The 22114-nt window shown below is 45.2% G+C and overlaps 1 protein-coding gene across 3 annotated transcripts in view; it reads right to left on the reverse strand.

Moving 5' to 3' along the window:
- Positions 1–22114, reverse strand: part of Kcns3 (potassium voltage-gated channel modifier subfamily S member 3) — a 50394-nt gene that overhangs the window by 16693 nt on the left and 11587 nt on the right. Inside the window, exon 2 of one of the 3 annotated variants that reach the window (XM_026785877.1) lies at positions 8498–8607. The exons of the other annotated variants lie outside the window; for them this stretch is intronic. The gene's annotated coding sequence lies outside the window, so the exon portion shown is untranslated. The remainder of the gene's footprint in view (positions 1–8497; positions 8608–22114) is intronic. 3 annotated transcript variants of the gene reach the window in all.

The following is a 22114-nucleotide window of genomic DNA, read 5'->3' on the forward strand; positions in this document are numbered from 1 at the left end:
TGTCTCTCTCTCTGTCTCTCTGTCTCTCTCTGTGTCTCTCTGTGTCTCTCTCTCTGTCTCTCTGTGTCTCTCTCTCTGTGTCTCTCTCTCTGTCTCTCTCTCTGTCTCTCTGTGTGTGTGTCTCTCTCTGTCTCTCTCTCTCTCTCTCTCAGTTAAAGAATGCAAAAATAAAAACTCCCAACCAAGTAAGCCTTGCCTCATGGTGAAATTCTCCCATAGGTCTATGCTGGCTGTCAAGCATCTATCCCTTGATTTTTTTTCATGCTGGAAAGTCAACATCAGTTCTAAAGGGGGAGCGGGTAGTCATGGAGAAGAAACTACTGATGTAGAGCAGAAGACAGGCAAGAAGTGTCTGCAGCTACATCAGGCATTAAACAAACGCTCAATGTGGTTGAAGACCTTCTAAGGCCCTGGGATCTCACAGGGCACATAGCAACCACTGCAACACCCCCAAGAGCTCACAGGCCCTAGACCAAGTAAACATGTGAAAACAAACATGTCTGAACAAGATCCTGGGGACAGTGCAGGCGGAGCCAGGGAGGAACACAGTTTACAAGCTGGCCCCAACGGGGACACAGTTCACCCTGACACTCTACGGGGCTAAATTTCCCCTTGTAAGAGATAGTCATGAGAACGAATCCGAAGTGAAATGCAGATCCACGTCAGGTGAACGCCTCAGGCAGATCTCTTGATGGGAAAGCAGAGAAATCTCTTTAAGAGGCTGGAGAAGAGGGCTTGAGAAGTCAAAGGCTCCTTTGTCCTCCTCATGCCCCTCAGCCTACACTTCTTCCTCTTCCCCCTTCTCTTCCCTGCCTCCTGGCAGTACCTTAGACATTCACCTCCCAAACAAAGGTAGAAATGCTACAGGGCCCAATCTTTCCACTCGGATATCTTTCAAACTTCAACATCCTTTAAGAGAAAGGAAAATTAACCCCAAATAGCTTTCATACTCTATACTCATTACCAAAGGAAGATAATCAGGAGGACATGGGCTCTCGGCTAGAAGTCCATTGCTTTGGCCCAGTACGGAACTCTCGGGTCTGACCCAGGGACACATGGGGAGGTGAGCCAAGCCTATCCTCTAAACAGAAACCTGTACCCAGGGAGGCCTTACAGTTGATATGTCATGAATAAATGACATCCCAAACAGCAACTTCCTCCCTGCCATCTAAACTCCAAATTTGTGTGCCTTCCTAGATTTTTCTATCACCTTAATCACTGTCGAATGATGGAAACTGGGGTGATGGCTCAGCTGGTAAAGCCACTTCCATCTTAAGCATGAAGACTTGAGTTTGATCCCTAGAGGCCATGTAAAAATGCAGGATGTGGTATCCTATCTTTATAATCCCAGCAGGCCGAGATGGGAAGATCTCTGGGCAGCTCCCGGTCAATAAGAGCCTCTACCTCAAAGGAAGTGGTCTGCATTTGTACCAATCCATACCATTCTAAGATCATTTGTGTTCTACATGAACCCAACAAGAAATGATAGCTAGCATTTTCCGAGTCCCCCACACGACATCAGGTACATTTGTAAGGCTTTTACAAACGTCTCTGCAACCTTCAACCACGGCATATGCCAAGTATTATTCTCGATGTAGAGGTGGGACATCCAGACCCAGAGATGCTACCTGTCCACAGCTCACACAAGAAATGACAGGACCCAGGTTCATCTCACTGTGGAAATCGAAGCTCATCTAGTTATGGTCAGGGTGTGCCAAACATAACCCAAAGCATCAGACTTGGGGGAAGGAAGTGTGGACTCACTTACTCTCCCCTTCCTGTTTCACAACCCCACCCCACGTTAGTTGTGCCTACCAAGGTCATCAGGGTTGACACGTTCGAACAAAGGTGTCATAGGTTGTGATTTAGCACAGAACAGGCTTCTGACTTTGCGATACAGTCCGATCCTGGCAAAAACCCATCACACTCCCTCAAGGCCCTATTCTCTCTGCAGAATGTCTCTTTTCACAATAACTGAATTATCTTTGCCATTTCCTCCAGCCTGGCTATATTTCCTGATGAGTTCGCTACAGCATTCAAAAATGTACACAATGGCAAACTCCATTATTGAGGGGAAAGGTGAAGAGTAAGAGACATAGTAGATGCGTGCCTCATCCAGACCCCTGACATCCAATCTTAGAGCCAAGGCCAGAGAAAAGGAAATGGATTGCGAACAGGGACACACAAAGGGCTCTACGGATTCCCTGGCCCTCACCGTAGATATGCAAAATTGACCTGGTAAATAAAGAAGAAACTCCTTGTGGCACTGCAGTACTGGCCTGTGTCCTCTATACCCATGCAGGACTCCGTATGTCCCCATCCCTGCTACACCACATTCTTCTGAACTGTTATCTAGACTGAGAAAGCCGCCAGTGAGGTATAGCAGCCCACGAGCGAGCTTCATGCTAATTATCCCTGTCATACAGTTTTGCTTCACACATTTTGTTCAAACCAATCCCCCTCTCCCAAGCCAACAAAATTAGAGTAAATTAGAAGGGAAAAAAGTCAATACAGATAACGAAAAGCCACTAGGCAGAGACAGAGGAGGTAACTGGGCAGGACAATATGACTGCCAATACTATACACACACACACACACACACACACACACACACACACACACACGAAATGCAAATGAAATCATCCCATCCTGGGTGCTCAGCCCATTCTGCCCCCACAAAGGAGCATCTCAAGGCATGATCAAAGGTCAAAAGTCAAACTCTCAGAGGTTCGGTATTCTTTTTTATTTATTTATTTAATATGCATACAATATTCTGTCTGTGTGTATGTGTGCAGGCCAGAAGAGGGCACCAGACCCCATTACAGATAGTTGTGAGCCACCATGTGGTTGTTGGGAAATGAACTCAGGACCTTCGGAAGAGCAGGCAATGCTCTTAACCACTGAGCCATCTCTCCAGCCCCAGGTTTGGTATTCTTAAATACTCCCAAAAACTCCCTTGCACTGACACTAGGCTCCAAGAGGCACTTCCTGGAAAACAGAGACCCGTGCGCCTTGCCAACAGGTAACATATGAGCTACGCAGACATCCTACCCTTGGGATTTACCAACGCATAGAATTTAGTAAAGCGGAAGGAGGCTTATTTAAGTAAGTTTTGATGTAAGTCTGTGTCTTCGTCAGGGTTTCTGTCGCTGCTGTGTTCCCCTGACAGTGAACAATTTGGGGAGGAAAGGGTTTATTTGGCTTACACCTCCACATTGTAATTTATCACTGAAGGAAGTCAGGACAGGAACTCAAACCAGGCAGGAACCTGGAGCAGGACCTGAGCAGAGGCCATGGAGGGGTGCTGCTTACTGGCTTGCTCCCCATGGCTTGCTCACCTGCTTTCTTATAAAAGCCAGGACCACCAGCCCAGGGGTGGCACCACACGCTGAGCCTTCCCCCATCAATCACTAATTAATTAAATGCCCTACAGCTGGATCTTATGGTGGCCTTTTCATTTTCCCTCCTTTTAGGCGACTCTTGCTTGTGTCAAGTTAACATAAAACGAGCCAGCAGGGTTTGATCAGGTTTTTGATACCAGAAAATGAGTTTCTGAAGTTACACAGCTGGCCTTGATCTGTGACAAGTGTCCGACTCCTGGTCCAGACAACATCTTGATCTCACAAACTTCCGCAGTAGACGCTTCCACCTTGGAAGTGCTGCTTCTAGAGAGTCGGGTGATTGTTTCTTGGGATAGCGCCCCACAGATTGTAGGATATGTCACGGTACTGATACCAACTACTGTATATAATACCAAGGTTAGGACAGTGTGGAATCTCTCCTGAGTTGGCAAGATATCGTAGCAGCTAAAGGTACTTGTCATGGAGGCCAGTGATGTGAGTTCACTTCCCGGGACCCACACAAGAAAGAGAGAACCAGCTCCCACAAGTGGCATATGCATGTGTATACACACACACAAACACACACACACACACACACACACATAAATAAATAAATAAATAAATAAATAAATAAATAAATAAATAAAGCCCAATAAGACATGCTCTTAAATGTCTCCAGTCCCTGTCAAGTGCTCTGCTTAGGAATCAAATTATCTCCAGTTGAGACCAGAACTCTAGAAATGAGCTAAAGGTTCAGACCCCTGTTTGCAACTGGGCATGCAGTGACCTTCCCTAAGGACAGGACCCAGGGACTGTGCTTCAACACCTATTCCTTTAGAGTCAGTCATGTCGTTTCATGCCATGATGTCAGTCAACAGAAACTTTAAAAATAAGGAAAGATAAGAGATAAAGGCAGGGAAGATGGCTTAGTAGGTAAGGTTCTTGCCACACAAGCATGAGCGCACCTGCGTTTGGATCCCAAACACACACAGAAAAGCCAGTCATGAATGACATATACCTGTAAACGCAGCCATGGGGAGGCAGAAACAGGCAGGTTCCTGGAGGTCACTGGCCAGTCAGCCTAAACAAATAGCTGAGCCCTAGGTTCCGTGAAAGACCCAATCTCAGAAAATCAGGTGGTAACACCAGCCAGGGTCTGAGTTGATGTCCGTGGTTCCCGTTACCATGGAGAATCATGTGGATACCCGTGTCTGATCAGCCACCTGAGGTCATGCCGGTGTCCTAGAATCATTCTGCTGCTGGGGCCATACTGATATGGGTGGCCAGCACTGCCACCAGGGCCATGGTGACATCCAGGCCTGAGGTGCAGCCAAGGGCCATATGTAGGCCTGTGGACCTGCTGCAACTGAGGTCTGTATTGATGTCTGTAGCCCATGTTACCACAGGAGACTATAGGAACCATGCGTGTTGAAATCCGAGGGCTGTACTGAGCCAGCATTGCCCTTCGATGGCCCTGGAAAAGCTGACCCTGTCCCTCACTGGCCACTGCAGCTGAAAAGTTGTCCCCACCCCTCACCACAAGAATGGGAGAGCTAGCCTTGATGGCTTGGGTGTACAAGAGCTGGCTCTGCCTCTCGCCTGAGTGGGAAGGCAGTCGCAGTGGCCAGAATGACCAAATCAGCTACACCCAGACGCACATCCAGGGCTTTGAGTTGGCACACCCCAACATCTACCCCATCTATGACTATGGCCTGTGGGAGCACACGAAGGGACTGGCCCTGTGGAACTATAGTCACAGGATCTCCATGACTCAGGGATAAACAGCAGGATATCAGAGAGGAGTTTCGGGGGACGTCGAGCACTGACAGTGTACTGGAAGCCAAGGGCCTTGAACTTGACCAACCATACATTACAGTGAACATCTGCAAGTAAGGCTGACTGTCCAGGGGGTGTCCTGTGTGACACATCGCAGCTTCCAATGACACGGGGACAGTGAAGAGGTGTGGAAGAGGCAGTAAAGATGGAGGAGCAAAGTGTGGTTTTGTTTGTTTGCTTGCTTGCTTTGTTTTGTTTTTAGGTAGTTCTTTTAATTTTCTTTTGGGGGGACACTATGGGGTAAGGAGCAGATATGGAAGGACTGGGGTGCATGATATGAAATTCCCAAAGAATCAACTGAAAGAAATTACATTTAAAAGAAATAATGAAATGGTAAATTGGTTTTTTTTTTTTTGTTTTTTGTTTTTTTTGGTTTTTCGAGACAGGGTTTCTCTGTAGCTTTGGTGCCTGTCCCGGAACTAGCTCTTGTAGAGCAGGCTGGCCTCAAACTCCCAGAGATCCGCCTGCCTCTGCCTCCCGAGTGCTGGGATTAAAGGCGTGCGCCACCACCGCCCGGCGAAATGGTAAATTGTTAAGGATAGCTTCTAACATTGACTTCTACCCTCTATCACACAATCACACAAGTGTTCATGTACCCACACACTCAAACATGCATGCACACATGTGTACACACATGCACACACAAATGCACACACACATAAATACACACATGCACAAAGCAAATCTAAGCTTCCATTAACTCTCTAAGTATATGTGACTTAAGTATAAGAATAGAGGTTTCTCTCTATGAGAATTTGCCCATTCCTAGGACGACATCCCATGCCCATATACTCATATGGCTTCGAGTATATAGCCTGCTTTCTGCAATAACACCGTTCCTACTGAATATACCCACTCCTGGACAAAGCTCTCACCTTGTAGAAACTCAGTGAATATCTTGGAGGGGAAGAAAGTTCAAACACATGTTAGTTTTCTGGCCTTGCTGCCACCATCAATCACATACCTATTTTTAATAAAACCTAAGGGTAACAAAATTATAGAAATAATAATGGAAGATGAAATTCCATCCTGCCTGTATCTTGCTTAACTAATGAGAATTTTCATCCAGTGCTTTGCTCCAATAATATTAAAATATCACAATCAGGCTTCCATAATTGGATTTACTGGGCTCGGAGAATTGGACTGCTATTTAAATCCTGTAATCCAAAGCCATCAGAAGAACACACCTTCCAATCCATGCTGACAGAGGGTCACCACTAATATCCCTGAACTATGATCTTCCTTCTAATCATCAAATCTCAACAAGTATTTTAATAAGAAAAACTCTTAAATTCACATGATAAAAAAAAAAAAAAACTCTGATCAGCCCCAGAAGGAAAATGAAAGCTTCTCAGGGTCTAATATATTCAAGGACTAATAATAAATTCATAGACATTCTGGTTTCAGTGAGTATCCTATTGAATGCTTCCTAAAGCGACGTCTCTAAATTCTGCTTGAGAGATGAGTCTAAGTTCTGTTTCTCTCTTGAGGATGTGGAATGAGTGAAGGAGAAAGCATCTCCAGCACTCCCTAAGGCCTGGAGCATGCGTAACTAAACACCGCCTTCTCTCCTCGGGTTCTGTTTCCAGACAACCTCCCCTGTGGGACAGAGGAGCAGCAGGCACACAGCTGAGTCACCTCCCCAAGACAACCTGGGATAGAAAAGCCGAGACCACCAGGCCAGAAGCTGCCTGGGGAGGTGTGCCCACATAGATAGATCATCACACAGACACTGACCCTACTCAGTCACCCCTGGGTAATAACAGGGCTCTTAAGTCACTCTGATAGTGGTCTGTGTGGCTGCCACCCTTCCACTGGCCTCAGGAAGGAGCTCTTTTGGCTTCATGTAACCAACCCTGCCTGGGGTGGCTGAAGAAAGAGGTTCCCACTGCAGGCAGGAAGGGAAAACAGCCCGAATGGAGGCCTGAGATCTTGTACTTCTTAATCTTAGCCTGGTCTCTCTCCCTTTCTGTGCTATGAATGACAAACCACGGTGCTGAATCACTGAAGAACAGAGGAAGGGAGAGACAACAGTTCTGCAGGGTGCAGGGGAACAGTTTAACACGAAGGTAATAGCAGTGTGTGTTTACTGTAGGGAGGCTTTGCCTGGGGGCAGTGTAGCCAGAAGGCCCACCGCTCACATTTCCCAACAGCATCCTGTGCAAATAAATCATCTCAGTGTTAAAGATGCGTTAGGAAGATGTCCAGCGCGTCATTTATTATTCATAAGCTTATGCCAAGAGCCACCTAGATGTCCATCAATAGGCAGACCCTATAGCCTGGAGACAGCCGTGGACTAGAGCCCTCTGCGCTAGTCAAACTCGCTGAGAGAAGGGTAGTAACCTCTGGGATCAGGTGAGCCCTGCTCTGTGATCTTCCATTCTGGGCTCACTTACTCTCCATCGCTCTCTGATCTTGGTTTTGAGTTTTAGTTTCTTTGTTTCCGAAGACAGGATCTCAGTATCTAACCCTGCCTGGTCCTTTAAGCCACTCTGAGTTCCAATCTGGCCTTGTCCTTGTAATGTTCCAACTCCACCTCCCAAATACTGGCATTGCAGGTATATAGGCACAAAGACGCACGGCCTGTGAGTAAATGGGGCTTTTGCATTCATTTTACAGGTGTGTGCAAAGCAGTGAACAAGGAAGTTCCTAACTCTCCTGAGTCAGTGACTACTTTGGAAAAATAAAATAAAAACAAAAACAAAAAGAATCTCATGAAGACAAAGGCTGACATCAAACTCACTGTCCAGCTTCCAGCTTCTGATCCTCCTGGGCTGCACTAAGGTGCTGATCCTCTAGACAGACACCGCCTTACCCAGCTCATCACAAATCCAGAGTCTGCTGGAGGAAAGTCACTCCCCCTACCAATGGAGCTGCAAACCCACCCAAGAGGCAGCAATAACTACTGCATCATGGCTCCACGATCTGAGCTCAAGCCATGTTCCAAAGTCATTCTCCTAACCACTACTACAATCGGCCCTGTCAGAAAAAGACAACTGAGATACCCTGTATGGCGTGGTCCTGCTTTGGAAACGATCCCTGAGTTGACGATAGAGTGACCAAAAAATCCGTGATAACACACACCAAAACGATGTGTGCATTTTTCCTGGATGATAGAATTTGGCACGATTCTTGCCTTTGACTCTGCGCTTGTCAATATTTTGTAAATATCTTGAAGAGTGTTAAGGCTTATAAAATACTTGGGAAATGGTTACATCAACATGGAAATTTAAAAGGGCACAAGAAGCCTGGGCCAGGAGTTGAACAGGAAGGGAACGAGACATAAACTGGGGGAGATTTACGGCATGAGGGTAACTTACAGATGTGCCAGTGGTAGACTCCTCCACCAGGGTGTCCCTGTGTCCTGAGTAGAATCGCCAGCTGCTTTAATTCATTGAAAGAAAGCTGCTTTCTTTACCCCATGGGCTGCCTGGGGAGACAGAGGACAAAAGGCAGTGTGGAGCTCACCCTCAGAGCTTACAGGAGTCAATCACAAAGCAATCAGGTAAATAAGGAACTGCCACAGAAGGCAGAGGCCTGTCAGTTCAGAAGGGGGATCATCCCTGCTAGAGGAGGGTGGGACATTGGGGCCAAACCTCGCTGGGCACAGCAGGTGTGATCAAATGACACAGGATGAAAGGCAGGTCCAAATGGGAGAGGAAGCTCCTGCCAAATCAAGGAAGAGGAAAGCCTCGGGTGGGTATGAAGCGCAGGTAAGCATGGAGTTCAGCCGTGATGGAGCCATGAACTCAAGACCCTGACACAGTTTCTCTTCTTAAAATGTCCAAGGAACTCCACCTGTGTGGGTCACCGCTTTCCTGAGCTAGGATGAGGGATGTCCCAGGGAGAGAAAACTGGCTTACTTGAAGCCAGACAGACTCCCATGAAACAAGGAGTCCATACTGCAGACCTCCAGGAATGCCTATCCATAAGAAAAATGTCAGAAATGGCACACACACAAACAAAAAAAAATTCTCCAGGCATAAGTGCTGTTCCTTATATATCTAGAATAGAAAGTGCCCTTGGGTACCTCAGTCCTCAGGAATTCCTGGGATCGGAGACGGCCAACGACTAATTCCAGGAGAGCCATCAAAAAACGCATGCAGCAACAAAACCATGAACTAGTTTCGATAATCCAACCCTCTTCCCATGGCCTCCTCTGTCCACAAAAGGCAGCACAGGGATCTTAGACGGGGTATACCTTGACTTTTACTAACTCTAACTGAACATGAGTGATTCCATTAAAACAGGCTTGCCGTAATATTAACAATATGGAGCCTGCAACAATAGACATTCTAGATAAACCCCAGCACATAAGGGTTGCTGCAGGCTCCAAGAAACACCACTCAGGCTCATAATTATTCACAGCCATCACATACCTACTCCTAATAATGACTTCATAAAGAAGCACAAATATTGCTCAATCATAAATTGGTTTTAGTATTTTGATGAATGCGTTTCAATAGGTTGGGAGTCCTTTATATCCTGTGGCTTTTCTGTTTTGCATCTTGTTTTGCATTTTAAAACACTGTTCCAAAGAATGATCCGTCACTTCTCTGATGACCCTCCTTGACTTATTTTACTCATTAATATTTGTCAGTCCTTAGAATATACTTAGAAATCGGGCTGGCTAGGTGGCTAAATAAGTAAAGGGCCTGAAGCCAAACCTAAAACCCTGAATTTTATTCCTAGAACCCATGTTGTGGAAAAAAAAAAAAACAATTCTCACAAGCCCTCTGATCTCCATATGCAAGCCATGGCACACATGTATGGATGTGTGTCAAATGCAGGCACGCGCGCGCGCACACACACACACACACACACACACATACACACACACTAAATAACTAAAAATGCAATGAAACAAAAGCTACAGTCTATATACATACACTAAGAAACACATACTTTCTACTTGTTTATCTTGTTCATTAGAATTCTTAGTTTCCTGTAGACATCACAACACAGCAGGTGCCTGCACCCCCATCTGAAACAGAATAGGCTCTTAAAAATGCCCTATCATATGACAAGAGCATTTGTTCAACTATGTTCATAGCAGTATTATTTGTAATAGCCAGAACCTGGAAACAACCTAGATGCCCTTCAATGGAAGAATGGATGAAGAAAGTGTGGAATATATACACATTAGAGTACTACGCTGCGGTAAAAAACAATGACTTCTCGAATTTTGCATGCAAATGGATGGAAATAGAAAACACTATACTGAGTGAGGTAACCCAGACCCAAAAAGATGAACATGGGATGTACTCACTCATAATTGGTTTCTAGCCATAAATAAGGGTCATGGAGTCTACAATTGGTGAACCTAAAGAAGCTAAGTAAGAAGGTGAACCCAAGGAAAAACATATAGTTATCCTCTTAGCTATGGGAAGTAGACAAAATTGCCGGGGAGAAAATTGGGATCTTGGGGGTGGGGTGGGATGGGGGTAAGGGGAGATGGGGAGAGAAAAGTTAGAAGGGAAGGAGGGGGGAACATGGGGAAAAAGGAAGATTGGGATAAAGGAAGGTTGGATAGGGGAGTACGGAAGCACAATTCTTAGTTAAGGGAGCCACCTTAGGATTGGCAAGAGACTTGAACGTAGAGTGGCTCCCAGGAGCCCAAGGCGATGTCCCCAGTTAGTTCCTTGGGCAGCTGAGGATAGGGAACCTGAAATGACCCTATCCTATAGCAATACTGACGAATATCTTGCATATCACCATAGAACCTTCATCTGGTGATGGATGGAGATAGAGACAAAGACCCACACTGGAGCACTGGACTGAGCTCTCAAGGTTCCAATGAGGAGCAGAAGGAGGGAGAACATGAGCAAAGAAGTCGGGACCACGAGGGGTGCACCCACCCACTGAGACAGTGGGGCTGATCTATTGGGAGCTCACCAAGGCCAGCTGGACTGAGACTGAAAAAGCATGGGATAAAACTGGACTCTCTGAACATGGCGAACAATGAGGGCTGATGAGAAGCCAAGGACAATGGCAAGGGTTTTGATCCTACTTAATGTGCTGGCTTTGTGGGAGCCTAGCCAGTTTGGATGTTCACCTTCCAAGATATGGACGGAGGGGGGAGGACCTAAGACTTACCACAGGGCAGGGCACCCTGACTGCTCTTTGGACTGGAGAGGGAGGGGGAGAGGAGTGGGGGGAGGGGGAGAAGGGTGGGAGGAGGGGGAGAAAGGTGGGAGGAGGGGGAGAAAAATGGGAGGCTGGGAGGAGGTGGAAACTTGGTTTTTTTTTCTTCCTTTTCTCAATAAAAAAAATTGAAAAAAAATTGAAAAAAAATATTAATTTATAAACATTTAAAGTGATTACTTGTCTAATCATATCTAAGTGTCTAGATCATGACCAACAATGTAAATTTTAAAAATTTTCTGAATAAAGTGTTGAAAATAAAAAAAAAATAAATTATTTGCTGAATCAATTGACAAAAATTTTTGGTGAACTGGCACTTTTCACACAGCTTGGTTATAAGCTACTGCCATTTCATGTTAACTTTTAAAGTTCTCTTGCCCCTTAAGTTAAATGAGAGAAAAGAAGGGAAAAAAAAACCACCACCAATGTGCTTTTGAAATTATGGTCACAACTTCAAATAGAAAAACAGCTTATTTATCAGGTACTGCAGATGGGAAACACATTTTCCCTTCATCAAAGGCAAGTCGATTGTAATGCACGCACACATATACACACATACACACACATACATACAAACACACACACATACACACATACATACAAACACACACACATACACACACATACATACACAAAAACACACACATACCCACGCATCATTGAATCAAGTGTATTGTCAAACAAATTCAAACAAGTAAAAAAATCAGTAATAGGAAATAAAGCCAATAAAAACACACTTGGCATTTTGTAGCGAAACTGGTTGACAAAATCATCACACAGAATCTAGCTGGACATCATAAATGAAAACAAGCAGTGTTTAGATTCGCGACGCTGGTAATAAACCATCACCACGTGCTCACGGGTTCATATAAATTTATAGTCACCACAGTGAACTAGAGATGCCATGGGAAGATCTAAGCCAGCAGCATGGGAACACAAAAGCACCTCGTCCCATCTGTCTCCAGGATGGTTTTGTTTTAATAGCAAAAAAGAAAGGAAAAGAAACACTTCTCTTGGAATTCTCCACTAAACCTTGCTAGGTCTGGACTCCTCCAATTTTCTTAGAAAACATAGCCAAGGGCTTCGGGTTGACTCGGTGATGGAGTGTTGGCCAAGCACTCACAAGGACCTAGGTTGAGTCCTCTGGACTATCACACCCCCAAAAAATTGTTACTCAAGGACAAATAAAGTACTAGATGACATCAGTCACAGACCTGCTGATGAAGATGTTCTCAGGTCCTTCAGATATGAAACACACACACACTGAAACCTCACAGCAATACACCTATGTAGATGTGTGTCTACATGGGTGCACCTATGTGGTCAGAGGCAAATTTGGGTCTCTTCTTCAGTAACTGCTCATCCTGTGTTTTGTGACAGGGTCTCTTATCAAACAAGGAACTCAACAATTCAGCTAGGCCTGTTGGTGAGGGAGCCCCAGAATCTACCTATGTCCACCTCCCAGAGCTGGGATTATGTGTGTGCACCACTATGCCCATCACTGTGCCCGTCTTTTTATCTTGGATTCTGGAGTTTGAGCCTCCGTTTGCATACTTGCTCAGCGAACACCTTCCCGACTAAGCCATGCCCGTAGCTCTGCAACACAGCTTTCTGAAGTCATTCTCTATACTCAACCTTCGCTCTTCTCCTGCGACTCCACGCGGGTTTTTGCTGAGGGCGTCTCCAAGCAGCCAAACCCCAAAGCTGCTTCCCAGCCTGCATGGTTGACAGGACAGTGGCATCCGTCACTCTGGAACTCCCCAGGCCCTGCCATTGCCTAACACTAACACGATTCTTAACTGTCCCTCCCTCTTCTCTAATGACATTTATAAGTCCCTAGGAAATTCTACCTCCTCTGCTCAAACTTTAAATCTAAGGCCACAAATTAAATACCTCCAGGGACCAAGCAGATGCCCAAGATAAAAGGAGGAGGCTCCCTCACCACTATGAGAAGCAGGCTGAGCTCACCCTAGCTCACTACTGTCTCTCTCACCCATGGGTCTCAGGAAGCCACATCGCCCAATTTGTCAGGAACACTCACAGATCTTATTTGTACAATTTTTTTTAAACATTTGAAACTATTGCTGCTCATGCTTTAAGATCATGAGCCAAAACAAAGATATTCATGGCCTGGAAACAACTCCTAGGCCAGCACATGGTCTTCTCTATCTATACCCTAGTCATTCCTAATGACCCCGTTCTGTACCCCCTCTTCTTCTCCGTGGCCACTTTTGTCTAATCCTCATCTAAAGACAGAGTGTTACAGAGTTGATTTGCAGCCTCTGGTTCTCTCTCTCTCTCTCTCTCTCTCTCTCTCTCTCTCTCTCTCTCTCTCTTTCTCCCTCCCTCCCTTCTTCCCTCCCTCCCTCCTTCTCTCTCTCTTTCTCTCTCTCCCTCCCTCCATCTCTCCCTCCATCTCTCCCTCTCTCTCCCCTCTTTTTTCCTCTCTCCCCTCTCTCTCTTTTTTCTCCCTCCCTCCCTTCTTCCCTCCCTCCTTCTCTCTCTCTCCCTCCCTCCCTCTCTCCCTCTCTCTTTCTCTCTCTCTCCCTCCCTCCATCTCTCCCTCTTTCTCTCTCTCTCCCTCCCTCCATCTCTCCCTCTCCCTCTCTCTCTCCCTCCCTCCATCTCTCCCTCTCTCTCTCTCCCCTCTCTTTTTTTCCTCTCTCCCCCCTCTCTCTTTTTTTCTCCCTCCCTCTCTCCCCTTCTCTTGCCTCCCCACTCCCTCTCACACAACACACACACATTCTGGGCCTCTAACCTACCCCTACTGGACTTCTCTATCTGAATAACCCCCTGGGGCCTTAAACACATCTCAGTCTTCCATTCATTCTCTGCTTCCACCGCAGCTGAATCGCAAGTTCGACATTCCGAATTCATGTCAGCCAGAGGCAGATATTCCCCTTACCACCCACACCAGTGACACCAAGCCAATACCAAGGATAAGTGCAGCCATGTTCTCTCACACCTCCACCTTTCTCTGGCCCTCCCTCAGATAGCCTGTGTCTTTCTACTGGTTGACCACAGTAGACTTTGACCATGTCCCTTGCTTTCCACCCGTCTTCATTCCTCACCCCCAAATTGAAACCAGGGTTGGATTTTGTTACACCCACACACAGTAGGCTCTTCAGCCTCCAGGACAAGCACTAGATACAGAATGCTTAAGGGAAAATGCAGCTTCCCCACTCAGAGAGAAAGTGGTATTAGAAAAGCTGGTTAAGCTGTCTTGGCCTCAGGCTCTTGATTATTAAAGTACAGTTACTGAACACCGATCATATCTCACATGGAACAACTAGGAAGATAAAAGAGGTAATAGACATAGAGCTCCCTGTGCTTACATATAAACGATCAACACATTGCTATAGACATTGTCATCATTTCTTATCCATCATCCTCATTTGCCTCAACCCAACTCATACCCTAGGACTAATGAAGAATTACTTGAAATTTACCAAAACATCCCTGGCTTCTAAGGACTCCAGGTCTCTACACTTGCTTTAGCTGCTCAAAGTGCTGCTGTAGGAGGGGGCAGGACTGCCTGCTGGTGCGGCTCCAGCTGATGGAGCAGGCCCACCAGCCCCTACATCCATGATCATCACCTCATCGTAGAGGATGAGGGCAGTGTAGATGCAAGAGAGCTCAGAGCTTCTCCTCAGCTGGGGCAGCAGCAGTGATCACTACTTGGCCTATTAGCTCTAGCTTCTTATTAGCTAACTCCTACATATTAATTTAACCCATTTCTATTAATCTGTGTATTGTCATGTGACTGTGGCTTATTGGCTAAAGTTCTGGCGTCTGTCTACGGCGGCAGGGCTACATGGCTTCTCTCTGACTCTGCCCTTCTTTTTCTCAGCATTCAGTTTAGTTTACCCTCCCCCCCCCACCTCGCCTAGCTCTGTTCCCCTATAGCTCTTCTATAGGCCCAAAGCAGTTCCTTTATTAACCAATGGTAATCACAGCATACAGAGGGGAATCCCACATCAGAGTGTCTGCCAAGACTCAACTCCATCCTGTTCTCCCTGATCTCAAGTTCCTCCCCTACTCCCTAAACTGTGCCTGCTTCACCCCCTACAACCACCAGCCTCTGTCTCCTTCTGATCAGGGTATTTAATTTACTCTCTCTAGCAGATTAATCTGTTTCCAGTGCCCCCCATCAATGGAAATCCCACAAAAGCAAGGGGGTCTCATCCTCCTTAAGCTTTGTATCCTTAATGCCCAACAAGAAATAATGAATACGTGAATAAATTAATGACCCATTTGAATTCCCAGATCATACCAGAGAGACGAGCATATTCATGGTTCACCACTCACTGATGGGTAAGGAAACTGAGGTTCAAAATGATTGAGTCCAGGGGCTAGAGAATGCTTCACTCGGTGTGATGTGTTTACCATATAAACATTAGGATCTGAGTCTAGTTTTGCCAAATCTAGGTGAAAACGCCAGGCATGGTGGTGGTGGTGTGGTATGTGCTTGTGATCCCATCTCTGGGAGGTAGCTTGTGAGCCACACAGTTGGTGAATTCCAGGCCAGTAAGCGACCCTGTGTCAAAAACCAAGTGCCTGAGGAATGACACTCAAGGATGATTGCTAACCTCCACACATGTACACATGCACCCACGTACAACTGTGCACCCACAGAAATGGACATGCACACGTACATACACACAGAGAGCAGAGTAAGTGAGACCAGAGCCCCCTGAAGCCACGCTAAGGAAATGAGTAGGAGACAGCATTCTGCCCCATTCGCTGATGACTTCTCCGTCCTCATATGCCAGTCTCTTGTCCCTAAACAAACTGACTTAATCCCCCTAAAATAGAATGGGAATGATATACAGGACTTTTTTTCTATCACCATACACCATATGATAAGCTACAGAATGCCGACAAAGCAGCAGAGATCAACTAAGAGAACTGTTCTAGCAGGGCCTGTCACTGAACAGTCTTTCTTAAAGGCCTAAGTATGCAATGCTCACCTTGTGCCAAGCCCTGCATGAATTGCTCTTCAGATGCTGCATTAGAAATGTTATTATTTTTAATAATAACAAAGGTTATTATTGTTATCCCCATTCATCGAATAATGAGACCAGAACTAGAGGTATAAATAGCATCCCTAGCTAGAAGAGGAAGGGAGCTGATTCAAAGCCATGAGGAACAGGCCCTGTAACCAGTCTGCTGCCATGTGAATACCACTCTGCTGCTTCCTAGCCATGTGACTTGAGGTTTCCATAGACAGATAAAGAGACAGACATATGAGTCGTAGTTAGGATTTCTATTGCTGAAACAAAATGCCAAGACCAAAAAGCAAATTGGGAATAAAGGGTTTATTCAGCTTACATTTCCATAGCCCTGTTCATCACTGAAGGAAGCCAGGACAGGTACTCAAACTCTGAAGACAGGAGCTGACACAGAGACCCTGGAGGGGTGTTGCTTACTAGCTTGCTCCCCAATGCTTGCTCAGCCTGTTTTCTTATAGAACCCAGGACTGCCAGCCCAGGGATGGCACCACCCACAATGAACTGGACCTTCTCCCATGAATCACTAATTAAGAAAATGCCTTACAGCTCGATGTAGGAAGTCCTTCTGTGTACATGTTGCTTTTATTGGTTAATGAATAAAGAAACTGTCTTGGGCCTGAGCAGGGCAGAATAGAGGTAGGCGGGGAAAACTAAACTGAATGCTGGGAGAAAGAAGGCAGTGTCAGAGAGAAGCCATGTGACCCTGCCAGAGATAGACACCTGAGCTTTATACCCGGTAAGCCACAGCCTCGTGGTGATATGAGTTAGTCAGAAATACGCGTAAGCTATTGGCCAAACAGTATTACAAATACTATGGGGTTTGTGTGAGTATTTTAAGGCTGAACAGTTGGGAACAAACAAGTCTCAAGACATTCCCAGAGGCTTTGCTCATAGATCAGTGGTTCTCAACCCGTGGGTCATGACCCCTTTCGGAGGTCGAACAACCCTTCCACGGGGTCACTTAAGATCATCAGAAAGCATGGATATTTACATCATGATTCATAACAGTAGCCAAATTATAGTTGTACAGTAGCAATGGAAATAAATTTTATGGTTTGGGGGTCACCGCAACATGAGGAACTGTATTAGAGGGTCACAACATTAGAAGATTGAGAACCCAAGTATAAGATCTTGTCAAGTGGACAATATTAATCATCACAGATAGTAGATACATAGATACACAGATAATTAACAGATCAATAATAAAAACCTTCTAATACAGATACACAGGTAGGTGACAGGTGATAGACAACAGGGACTATAATAGTACCTATAATCAAGCATGACTACATAGGCTAAAACGAACATCATATTGATATGAACATCTGGGGTGCTGTAAGTTCTACATCACAGTTTACTATTTCTATCCCTAAATACTACAAGAACCCTAAGCGACATCTAAATAAGAGCTAGAGTCCTAAGAACCTAAGAATTCCCTGCACTTACCTGATGCAGATCTGAAAGGCTCCAGGCATACACAGGAGAAGTCCCTGCAGACTAAGCCTGGGGAACAGCAGCGTTGGTCCTTAGGGACCCTGTTTTCTCAGTACATTCCAGGCATCCCTGGCTCCGTTTCTGCAAAGAACCGTCTTGAGTTTCATCCCGCTCCCTTTTAGCTCAGTGGGAGAGGCTAAGGTGACTTTTAAAATGTTGTGAAATAGGCCTTGAGCATCTCTTACCTCCTCTGGGGATCTACGGACAGATATAACAGGAACTGGTTCAGACGAACCAACACTAACATCACTTTTTTTTTTCCTTTTTCAAACGACTCCGGGACGCTCCTAAAATCAAAGAAGGTGACCCCACCTGGAATAAGCAGAAATCAGGCCCTCCAGAAAAAAAATCAGAAATCACTTAGCTAATAGAGCATGTAACTAAGGCCATTCACCTGCCCACCCAATGGCTTCACTGTAGGAAGGAACAGGAAATCACTCCATTGATAGAGCATGTAACTAAATAAGCCCATAACACCTGCCCACCCAAGGGCTATACTACAGCACAAACAAGAAGCTGAGAGCAGAAACTTCCAGGGAACCCCAGCTGTTACTATCCACCCAGATAACATCCAAGTAAGGACAAATAACTGGGTCAAGAGGAAGCAGATATGCAGCAAAATCTCCACTCAACCCTCTCCAAGAAGAGTAAAGGCTGTGGAAGGACGAGGGTGTGTGTGAGTGTGTGTGTGTGTGAGTGAGTTTATGTGTGCACTCATGCGAGTGTGTGTATGTGTGTGAGTGTGCATATATGTGTGTATGTGAATGTGTGTGTGCATGAGTGTGTGTGAGTGTATGTGTGCATGCACGCAAGTGTGTGGGTGTGTGTGAGTGTGTGCGTGTGTGAGTGCATGTATCTGAGTGTGTGTATGTGTGTGTGAGTGTGTGTGTGCGTGAGTGTGTGTGAGTGTATGTGAGTGTGTGTGTGTGCTCTTGAGTGTGTGTGAGTGTGTGTGTGCACCCACGCAAGTGTGTGAGTGTGTGTATGTGTGTGAGTGTGTGTGAGTGTGCGTATGTGTGCGTATGTGTGTGTGTGTGTATGTGTGTGTGATTTCAGCCATCAAGGAACAGAGGCCCCTTTCCAATGCCTCTCAGATCATACCAGAAGAAAAGTGAATGAAGTCATCATGTTCTCACTAATGTCCGTACCCTCTTGGCATGTAGCCAGAGGGACTTCCCTGTACGTAAGTTAAAACGTGCCCATATCCTATATACACCTTCAGGGAAGAGAGTGAACTCACAGTTCAAACAAAACTGCTTCTGACTTATCTGCCCTCAGTACCCACAAGTCTACTTCATAGCCGCCCCCATTGCAGCCCTAACAGACCATTTACCATTGCCAATGACACAAATATCCTCCCATTGGTTCCAAATTGTTGAACCAATTCCCTGTAACGGGAATCTCCTTTGTAGGTAAAGTTTGAGTTTGATTCCCAGCACCCACAAGGTGGCTCACAAACATCTATAACTCCAGTTCTAGGGAATCTGGCACTCTTCTCTGGCACACAAGTGCACATAGACACCCATACAAGCAAATTAGACATCAAGTTTTAAATTTCATTAATGAAATCAGCTGAAATGCCACCTCTTCCACGTGGTGTCACTGCATGCCCTGTTCCCTTCCCTGACACACACAGATCCCAGACTTATCAGGTAGCCCTGCAAATCCACCTCTGCGGAACCCCATTTCCCAGCAATATTGCTGACATTTCATGCTATCTGTCTGATTCACAACAGACAAGTGGGAGAAGTCTGGGGAAGATATGACTAAAGTAATGTGCTACTTTAAAAGAGAAAAAGAAGCCAGGGGGTGGGAGAGATGGCTCAGTCTGCAAAGTGCCTGCCTCTCAAGCAGAAGGACCAGTGTTCACAGCAGAAAAAAATAACTACATCATATTGAATGAAGTAACTCAGACCCAGAAAGACAAATATCATATATACTCACTCATAAGTGGTTTTTAGACATAAAGCACAAAAAAAAAATCTCAAATAGTAAAATAGGAAAAGTGTATTAGGAAGAATTTTAAATAACTACTGCAAGGAATACATAGGACGGAGGAAGAAGCAAAAGCACCCTTAATACCACTGGACCCTCAGTGACTAGACAACTCATTCCCATCGCTAGACTGTTTACTTATCGTCCATGAGTTACCACCAGGGGTGTCTCACAGTTTCACCTGCTTATCGCCCCACTCCATAAGCTTTCTCCACCCAGACATGCTTACACTGGATGCCTGGAAACTCAAGAGGGTTTTTTATCGAGTGGGATGCCTGAAAATTTGATTTTTTTTAATTTATGTTTTATAGGCATTATTTTGTCTATTTTTACATTTTACAGGTATAACATTTACAAAATTATTTGATGAAATACAATCATTAAAAAAAAGGACCAGGTTCAGATCCTAACACACATATAAAAAGCTGAGCATCGCAGTAAGCACCTGTAGTTACCACCCTAGGAGGTAATGACAGGAGAATCCCTGGAACTCAGAAGCCAACAAGTCTAGCAGAATCAGTGAGTTTCAGGTTCAGCCAGAAAATCTGCCTCAAAATGTGATGGAGGAAGGTCATTGACTAATAAAGAAACTGCCTTGGCCCATTTTATTGATTAGAACATAGGTGGGTGGAGTAAACAGAACAGAATGCTGGGAGGAAGAGGAAGTGAGCTCAGACTCGACAGCTCTGCTCTGGAGCAGAGACGCCATGCTCCCCTCTCCCAGGCAGACGCAATAGTTCTGCCCTCTGAGGCACACACGATGAAGCTCCGACCCAGGATGGACGTAGGCTAGAATCTTCCCAGTAAGTGCACCTCGGTGCTACACATATTATTAGAAATGGGCTAGTCCAGGTGCGAGAGTTAGCCGAGAAGAGGCTAGATATAATGGGCCAAGCAGTGTTTAAAAGAATACAATTTGTGTGTTGTTATTTCAGGGCATAAACTAGCAGGCGGCCGGGGTGCTGGGGACACAGCCCCGCCACTCCTATTACTACAAAAATGCAAGGTGGAAAATACCGCCATCAATCTCTGGGTCCACGTACGTACATAACCAACACACTCGAACACACATTCACACACACAAAAAAAATAATAATAACAAAATTAAGATTCAAAAAAGAGCTTCCCTGGTCAAAGTGGAGCAGAATAGAGAAGGATCCTCACTAAGTGACTTCACACAAAACCACCTTTCCTGGGCTCCAGCAAGTGTGTTAAGAAGTCAAAATTATTTTTTTCTGCTGTGTAGTACTCCATTGTCTAAATTTACCACATTTTCCTTATCCATTCTTTGGTCAAGGGGCATTTACGTTGTTTCCAGTCTCTGGCTATGACAAAGCTGCTATGAACATAGTCGAGCACATGTCCTTGTGGCACGATTGAGCATCCTTTAGATATATACCTAAAAGTGCTATTACTGGGTCTTGAGGAAGGTTGTTTCCTAATTTTCTAAGAAATCGCCACACTGACATCCAAAGGGGCTGTACCAGCTTGCATTCCCACAAGCAATGCAGGAGTGTTCCCCTTTACCCCACAATCTCTCCAGCATAAGTTGTCATCAATGTTTTTGGTCTTGACCATTCTTAGAGGTGTAAGATGGAATCTTGAATTTTTCAGGAAAATGGATGGAGCTAGAAAACATCATTTTGAATGAGGTAACCCAGACTCAAAAAGACAATTATCACATGTACTCACTCATAAGTGGTTTTTAAACATAAAGCAAAGAAAACCAGCCCACAAACCATAATCTCAGAGAACCTAGACAATGAGGACCCTAAGAGAGACATACCTAGATATAATCTACATGGGAAGTAGAAAAATACAAGATCTCCTGAATACATTGGGAGCATGGGGACCTTGGGAGGGGTAAGGGGAAGGGAGAGGCAGGGAGGGGAGCAGAGAAAAATATAGAGCTCAATAAAAATCAATTTAGAATGGATGAAGAAAGTATGGAATATATACATATTAGAGTACTACTCAGCAGTAAAAAACAAGGACTTCTTGAAGTTTGCGTACAAATGGATGGAAATAGAAAATACTATCCTGAGTGAGGTAAGCCAGACCCAAAAAGAGGAACATGGGATGTACTCACTCATATTTGGTTTCTAACCATATTTTAAGGACAGTGAGCTTATAATTCACAATCCTAGAGAAGCTAAATGAGAACGTGAATCCAAAGACAAACATATAGGCATGCCCCTGAATATTAACCTTCATCAGGCGATGAAAGGAGACAGAGACAGAGACCCAAATTGGAGCACCAGACAGAAATCTCAAGGTCCAAATCAGGAGCAG

This window comes from Microtus ochrogaster, linkage group LG3 (assembly GCF_000317375.1).
Source record: "Microtus ochrogaster isolate Prairie Vole_2 linkage group LG3, MicOch1.0, whole genome shotgun sequence".
NCBI classification, from domain to species: domain Eukaryota; kingdom Metazoa; phylum Chordata; class Mammalia; order Rodentia; family Cricetidae; genus Microtus; species Microtus ochrogaster.